This window comes from Elaeis guineensis, chromosome 7 (genome assembly GCF_000442705.2).
Source record: "Elaeis guineensis isolate ETL-2024a chromosome 7, EG11, whole genome shotgun sequence".
Taxonomy (NCBI): Eukaryota; Viridiplantae; Streptophyta; class Magnoliopsida; order Arecales; family Arecaceae; genus Elaeis; species Elaeis guineensis.
This window is the reverse complement of record NC_025999.2, coordinates 86,402,509-86,411,869: the sequence shown is the minus strand read 5'-3', so window position 1 is coordinate 86,411,869 and position 9,361 is coordinate 86,402,509.

The following is a 9,361-nucleotide window of genomic DNA, read 5'->3' as shown; positions in this document are numbered from 1 at the left end:
AACTGGCTTGAACTTTGGATCAACATATAATTTATAGACAATCACAATGACAGAAATATCAGGCATGTCTGAAGCCGACCAAACAAAGATGTCGATATTTGTCCAGCTATAAAAACTTGATTATTTTATTCTTTAAATCAGATTTAAGATTTGACCCAATTTAAACTATTTTTTTCTGATCATCTCTCAAAAGAATAATTTCAAGTTTTTCAACTGGCTCACTTCAATTTTTTCTGACCTCATCCATTGGATCTGGTACTTCAACTAGTGTAATTTCTATAAGTTGCTTTATCTTGAAAGTGATTATAAAACATTATCGAGCTACTGTCTGATCTCCATGCAGTCTCTAATTCCTTTCTTAGTCAGGAATCACACGAATAGATGATACATGGAGACAATAGTTTTAAGAGCATTAAGATCAGGTCGGCTAAAAATAGCATTATAAATAGATGAGACCTTAACTCCCAAAAAAGTAACCTGCATTGTTGACTGCTTTGATTCCTATCCTGCTATAACTACTAGAATAATTTCTCTTTCAATAACTATCGAATTTTTTGAAAATTCGACAAGTGGAGTACCGATCTATTTTAGTTGATCTACTAAATTTATTTTTGAGAATGCATCATAGAACAATACATCGATAGAGTTTTTATTATCAACTAATTTTTTTTATATATCATATTTTGCTATTGTCATAGAAACGACAACAGCCTCGTTATAGAGAGTTTGAACTCCCTTTACATCATCTTTAGAAAAAGAAATAATATTTTTAGTCTTCTATCCCTTAGGGGATGGATCATCAGTCTTCTGCAGTATGTCAGATATCATATTGTTGACCCCAGCTATTGGTCGGTTGTAATTTTTGGAGTCATCTTCTATTTAAGATCAATATTCTATGATTTTTGTTGGCCTCACAAATTTGCTGAGGTAGCCTTGATGTACCAGGGCCTTTATTTCATCCTGAAGTTGTCTATAGTCTTCAATATCATGGTCATGATCTCGATGGAAATGATAGTATTTTCTTTTGTTTCTTTTTGCTGGTGGAACCCTCATAGGATCATGCTTTCGAAGATATCCTTCTCTTTTAATTTTTATCAGAATCTGTGCTCGAGGGGTAGACAAAAGAGTATATGAATCAAAACATCGAGGGGGGCTTCTTGACCTTGGATTTTTCTAAGTTCGATTGGAATCATTATTCTATTGAGCTCCATTATCCTCTTTCGGTCGTTTCTTTTCATTTTCATGCTTCTTGACCTGTTTAATAATGGCATCTTCTTCCTTAGCCTGAGCACTTAGCCTGAGCATACTTCTGAACATGGCCAAGCATTTCATCATAGGTGTCTGAAAAATTTTTATTTAAAAAAAACACCAAGCGATTGCTTTGGAGCCCTTGCTTTAAGACAGACATGGAAACATCCTCATTGAAATCCTTTTGAACTTCAAGAGTGGCTGCATTAAAACGAGCCACATACTTTCAGAGATATTCTTCCTCCTGTTGCTTGATAGAGAATAGACTATCCGTATAACCTGAAATGAGACTGGTTGTTATCAAAGAAGGCAATGAAAAGTCACCTGAGTTGCTCAAAAAAAGAAATGAATCCCTGTGAAAATCCAGAAAATCATACCATCGCTATCTTTTTGAGGATGGCAGGAAAGATGATACACAATAGGGCATCAAAGGCCCCTAACAATGCCATGAGAGCTCTATAGCCCTCAATATGATTCATTAGAACGGTGGAGCCATCGAATGATTAAACGATAGGCATTTTGAATTGACTTGAGATTGGCTCACTCAAGATTTTTGGAGAGAAGAGAGATAAAAAATTAAAGCCATCTTTACTTTGAAATCAACCTCCTACTTGAATCTCCATCATGCACTTCTCAAGATCTTGAATCTTGTGCTCTGGATTATCCCCTTTCTGCACTATAAGAAAATAATGATTTTGCGATTGATTTTGTGATCGAATTTTTTGATTAAAATTTGCAACCAATTTTGTAACCAAAATATTTTATAATCGATTACTAAAAAAAATTAATACAGTGACCATAAAATATCGGTTGCAAAATTAAAATTTTATGATCGATTTTATGATCGATAATAAAAAAATTAATATAGCAATCAAAAAAATTGATTATAAAATTAATTACAAAATTAAAATTTTACGATCAATTTTGCAACCAAAAATTTGAATATAAAAAAAATTATAAAATATTAATTATTTTTTTAATTTTAACATATTTATGATCAATTTTTTGATCATAAATTTTTTTAATATTTTGTAACTAAAAAATTGATCGTAAAATATTTTAATTATTTATTTTAATTTAAATATATTTGCAATCAATTTTTTGGTTACAAAATATTAAAAAAATTTATGACCAAAAAATCAATCACAAAATATTTGAATTATTTTTTTAATTATGAATAATTTTGTGATCGATTTTTCAATTATAAATTTTTTTAATATTTTGCAATCAAAAAATTGATCATAAAATATTTTAATTATTTTTAAATTTAAATATATTTATGATCAATTTTTTGATTGTAAAATGTTAAAAAAAATTATGATCAAAAAATCAATTGCAAAATACTTGAATTATTTTTTCAATCCATGCATAATTTTGCAATAATTTTTTGGTCATAAATTTTTTAATATTTTATAACCAAAAAATCAATCACAAAATATTTTAATTACTTTTTTAATTTAAATATATTTATGATCAATTTTTTGATTATAAAAAATTAAAAAAATTAGGATCAAAAAATCGATCGTAGAATACTTAAATTATTTTTTTTAATCTATGAATCGATCATAAAATTAATATTTTATGATCAAAAAATCAATTATAAACTTATTTATAGATTAAAAAATAATTTAAAAATTTTATGATCAATTTTTTGAACATAAAATTTTTTTATATTTTACAACCAAAAAATTGATCGTAAATATATTTTCCAATCAAATATAATTTTTTTATTTTTTTCTAAATATGATATAATTTTAAAATTTAAAGTCTTTCTTTATCATTCATTATCTAAGTAATTATCATTAGAGTATCATCACAAAAAATTATCTCGATCCGACTGTCCTAGCTATGTCGATCAATAAAATTTGATTTCGACGGTCACAAACGATCGCATGATGATCTGATAAATAGAGGCTATCGATGGATCTAAAAATATGTAATGATGATTTTGATAATATTTACAGTATACTATCAAAATTTTACTTCAATCGGATATCATTATCATGATCAATTTAATACAAAATAATTTGGATCATTAAATAAAAAATGATGATCGAAAGGTCAAACGGTATCTGATTATAAGATAATTTTTTAAGTAAATGATCTTTGCTATTACTTTAATCATCTATATGGTGATAATCATTAAATCCAAATCACACATATACGAACCATCCATGTTCAGCAGATCTTACAAAAGTACAAGTATAATTACTTAAGAAATTTAAGAATGAGTATCAAGAGATATATAGTTTTGGATAGTTCATATACATGTGGATTGAATTTTATGATCATCACCGTACAAATGATCAAAATAGTAGCAAAGAATATTTATCTAAAAAATTATCTAATAATCAGACGTCATTTGATCTTTTGATCACTCATTTTTTAATTAACGGTCCAAATAATCCTATGCTAAATTGACTATGATAATGATGTCTGATTGAAGTAAAATTTTGATAGTATGCTATAAATATTATCGAGATTATCATTATAAATTTTTGAATCCATCGATGGTCTCTATCTATCAGATCATCATGTGATCGTTCGTGACAGTCGAAATCAAATTTTATTTATCGATATAGCTAGGGCTATCGGATCAAGATATTTTTTTATGATGATACTCTAATGATAATTATTTAGATAATAAATGATGAATATGAATTTTAATTTTTAAAATTATATCATATTCAAAAAAATAAAAAAATTTATATTCGATTGTAAAATAAATTTATAAAATATTAAAAAATTATGAAATAAATTTTTGATTACAAAATATTAAACAAATTTATGATTGATTTTTTGATCATAAATTTTTTTAATATTTTGCAACCAAAAAATTGATCATAAATATATTTAAATTAAAAAATAATTAAAATATTTTACGATCAATTTTTTGCTTGTAAAATATTAAAAAAAATTATGATCAAAAAATTGATCATAAAATTATTTATAGATTTAAAAAATAATTTTAATATTTTACGATCGATTTTTTGATCATAATTTTTTTAATATTTTGTAACCAAAAAATCCATCGTAAATTTGAATTTTGAAAAAAAAGAAAATTGACACTATTGATTTATTCTTTTTAACCTGCCTTCTTCCCCTCTCCTCCCCGACCTTTTCCCTTCTTCCCCTCCTCAGTGCTTGAAGCCCCTCTTCCCCTCCCTGGCGAATGCTTGCGACGGCCTCCCCTGGCCGGCCCGCCCGCAATGGCACCCCCTCCCCTCCCCGACAACCGTCCGTCCGTGATGGCCTCCCCTCGTCAGCCCGCCCACGATGGCCTCCCCGACCTTTTCCCTTCTTCCCCTCCTCAGTGCTTGAAGCCCCTCTTCCCCTCCCTGGCGACTGCTTGGGACGGCCTCCCCTGGCCGGCCCGCCCGCAATGGCACCCCCTCCCCTCCCCGACAACCGTCCGTCCGTGACGGCCTCCCCTCGTCAGCCCGCCCACGATGGCCTCCCCTCCCCTCCGGCCTGCCCTCGCCGTCCCATCTGTGACGTCTTTGCTTTTCGACGACTGCCCGTGATAGCCTCTCCTCGTCGACCTGCCCGCAACGGCCCCCTTTCCATCCTTGACGATCACCTGCGATGGCCTCTCCTTATCGGCCCTCCCACGATGGCCCCCCATCCCCTTCTCGATGATCGCCCGCAACAGCCTCCCCTCACCGACCTGCCTACGATAGCCCCCTTCCCCTCCGGTCTCCCCACGTCGACCCACCCGCGATGGCCCCCCTCCCCTCCTCGGTGATCACCCATGATGGCCCCCCCTCACCGGCCATCCCGTGATGGCCCCCCTCCCCTCCGACCTCCCCATGCTGGCCCCCTCCCCAGTGACCACCCATGACGGCCTCCCCTCGTAGTGAGCCACGATAAATGGATGGAGAAAGCCCTCGATCCAAAGTGGACCGTGTGAAATGGATGAAAAATGCCTCGAGTCCACGCCTCGCTCCATGGACCTCACCAGATGAATCTTATTTAAATAATAATATAAAAATAAAATATATAAAAAATAAAAACAATATAATAAAAATAATATAAAAATAAAAATATATAAAATAAAAATTAAACGATCAATTTTATAATTAATTTTAAAAATTAAATTATTTTAAAAAATAAATTGAGATTTTTTAATTAAAAAAATTAAAAATAATTAAAGATCGGTTTTGTGACTGATTTTATAAATAAAAAAATATCTTAACAAAATTAGTGATTGATTTTGCTATCGATAAATTAATTTAAAAAAATAAAAATAATTAACGATCAATTTTACGATCAAATTTATTAATAAAAAAATTTAAAAATAATTAATGACTAATTTTATGATCAATTTATTAATAAAAAAATATTTTAATAAATTTAGCAATTGATTTTATAATCAATTTTTTAATTTAAAAATTTAAAAATAATTAGTGATCGATTTATGATTAATTTTATTAATAAAAAATATTTCAACAAAATTAGCGAATGATATTACGATCAATAAATTAATTAAAAAAATAAAAATAATTAACGACTGATTTTATCATCAATTTTATTAATAAAAAAATTTAAAAATAATTAGTGACTATTTTTGTGATCAATTTATTAATAAAAAATATTTTAATAAATTTAGCAATCAATTTTATGATCGATTTTAGCAATCAATTTTTAAAAAATAAATTATTATAAAATTTAAATTATTTTTTTATTTTTCGATCGCTAAATCAATCATAAAATTTTATGACTGAAAAAATCGATCGTAAAATATTTGTAACCAAAATTTTTATAATCGATTAAAATCGATCGCACAATTGGTCACAAAATAAATTAGCAATCAATTTTTATTATTTTGCAATCAAATTTTCGATCGCTAAATCCCTATTTTCTTGTAATGTTGAATTTTTGTATTGTTTGGAGCAGATTCACTCTCAACCTCATCATCAATGTGGTATTCATTTTGATGGACTGGTTTATCGATGGTTGTATTGAGAAACAACTTTCAGAGTAACTTATTTTTGTTTTGTCACTCATCATCCTTTTGAAGCTGTTGAATAGCTACTGTCAGGACTTGAACCTGCTGAATAAATAGGCTGAATTGTTGAGGATCAACAACAACTGGTTGTTGCTAGGAAGCTTCTGGCAGAATGTCCGAAGAGGATGGAGATGCCAAAGAATTGTTTGGTACTTATGCTCTGACCATCTTTTCCATAAAAAAAATCAGTATCCTTCCTCTAGCACCAATCTGTTGTTACGAGGCTCAAAATTTGAAACAGAGGATATTGTCGAATGAAGCTGAGCTGGAGGTCGTCGTAGTCTGATCTAGAACGCCTTCAAGAAAGCCTGCAAGACAAGTCAAAAATCGGTAGGGATTCTCCGATTCTTGACCCTCTGATGTTTAAGTCAGTCTTGAGCCCAAGAACAAGTGGTGGAAAAGAGTAGTGGAGCAAGAGAATTTATATGAAACTAGAGAGATTGGACTTTGTAAGAACTAGAGTTCTTGTTCAAGAACTGTCAAAATTTTCACTGGCAGAGTCACTCTAGTTTGAGCTTAGAACTTACCTTCGAAGGATCTCTGACCCTCTATTTATAGAGAGGCTGGTGAGGTTGTTACAGAATTTATTAGGCCGTTGGAGGAGTTTGTTAGACGGTTAGAGTCAGCTATAAATGGGCTAGAACATAACTGTTTACATTAGCTGGAAGTGAGGTCATACTTAATTGTATCCGCCAGCTGTGTATAAGATGGTGGCCAGCTTTATCTTTAGTTATAGAATCTTAGATGAACTCTACAAGACAACTGTTATAAATAATAATAAAGGAGTTGACATTAGTTGCAGACCGATGTGCACTAGAGGAGATCCGTTATTAACTTACCTGGAACCTGATGTTTCATATACACATATTACCAATGTACCTTCCTGTAGATCGATAAACTTACGATCTCACTACTCGTCAGCAAATCAATTTACTGTCACTTTGACACTTTGAGATCGGTAATTCAGTGATCTCATGTCATGATGCAACGTGTTATAAGGTCAGTTTAGTGCACCAATACTCCCTATGAAAATCGAGCTGCCCCACTCCAAAATTATTTAAGAGTATTTTATGAATACAAGCCTAACATAGCACATAGTTTGTGATCTTATAGGTTGTGCCGGCTCAATCTACAAATCTTATAGAATTTTTAATTCAATCTTATAGAAAAATCCATGCATGCCCTAAATATTGCTCACCATGCATCTTTTCCCTTACCGTAGAGGCAAAGGTTTTGGAATCAATTTACCTAACACTTAATGATAGATTAATACTCACACATAAATCAGTTGCAAATTCCTGCCGATAAAGTAACTCTTATACACTATTAACATTAAATATTTTCTTCTTTGATCATCATGGGGCATGATGCACCATGGCATCCATTTCTCAAATTGGTTTCCTTGCATGAACTTAATCATATAAGATAAAATTTTTTGAGGTGAGAAAACACAAAATGAAATTGGTTATGCATGATGATTAGCAATGGGAATTAGTATAGCTGACATAAAAGACACAAACCAACTAAAGTCCTATCTCTCGCCTTGGCCAAGATCACGTGATCTAAAATAATCTTACCATACTTCATGTTGCTATTTTGTAATGGTAATGTAACTCAATGTCATGAATAATACTAGCCCAATTCATTAGTGTCCGTGGGATTAGAGATCCGGGCTTCCTTTGCGGTGGTCCCTGGGAAGTAATTGCACACTTTTTAGCCATTCATCGGCGAAGGGTGCAGTGACTTCCTTAGCCAGCCATCTCAAGTGCAAAAGGACGAGGAGCGCTCCACTCATGCATGGCCGTAGGCAGCGCTATTGGGGAAAGCAAGGGGGTGGGGATAAAAAGTAGCCAAGGAATCTAAGCTTTTCAATGAGTGAGAGAGAGAAGCAAGGGGATTGGCTTCTGATCACGACCATAAGACAAAAGTGTCCTCAGGGAGCCTTTACGCTGCTATAGTCCTTCCATGCCAAAAGGCTCTACTTAAAAGTTGCCAATATGTTGCACAGAAAATCAAAAGTAAAAGATTAAAAAAAAAAAAAAAAAAATGGGGGGAAAAGTTTCTCAGGCCGAGCAGAAAACCAGAAACATTCAAAAGGATAGAACAAGGCCAGTGTATCTTTCCATGTTGTCACATGATATCACTAGCAATATTTTCAAAGTGGGGATCTTTGCATGGTAATAATAAATAGTCCGACTACCAATTGAACTTGGCTTGCTTGGTAGAGCATGAATTTTGTGTGTCTCTCACGTAGCTAGTTAGATTAGGTGATTCGCGTTTTATGGAGTTGGTCAATTGAGGACTCCTCGTAATTTAGCACGCTGTAGTTCTGTTTAAGCCAACGGACCACCTCTCCTTTTAAGTTTCTCCGATCAAAGAAAACCCCATGACTAGGAAACTAATTTCCCCAACAAAACACAAAGGAATCAAAGTTATGTGCAAGATCTTTTAAAACTTAGATAGATCTGTACATGTTCACCGGCCTATTTGGGTGAAAGGAATCCAAGGACCATCTTGGCTCCCACGTGTGACTACTGGGTTGAAATGGCCGCTCATGGAGAGAATAAGCTGCTTTTTTTGGTCATAAGGATAAATAATGGTTCTTTGTCTAAATTTCCATCACGTTATACTAAGCGGTGATCCCTACAATATATCCAAGGTGAAATGCTGTCATTTTGCCTTCATTCCTATTGTGGGGTCACATCACCTCGGTCTTTATCCTCAATCTTCATCATCCTCGGCCAACATCCGACAACTTCATCGGACTAGTATTGTCCCCATGGTTGGATCCTAGCCAAATGACTTTTTAAGTCACGGAGATCTTGAGCTGTTACATGAAAAATGTGTTAATTCCACCTTTCTTAAATTTCGGATGGTTACTACGAAACTCCCGATGGTTACGATAAAATATAATCTGCAAGTTAATGCCACTTATGATCTATTATCTACAACAACATTGTGAACCATAATTCTCTATGGCAATTACCGGTTATCAACATAATATATTTTCTATAGAGGATTTTTGGTAAGTTCTTTTGGAACACAAAAAGGGTGCTATCTTGCTAAATTTTTCTCTCTAGTTTTAAAGTTCTAGTTAATTTAAGC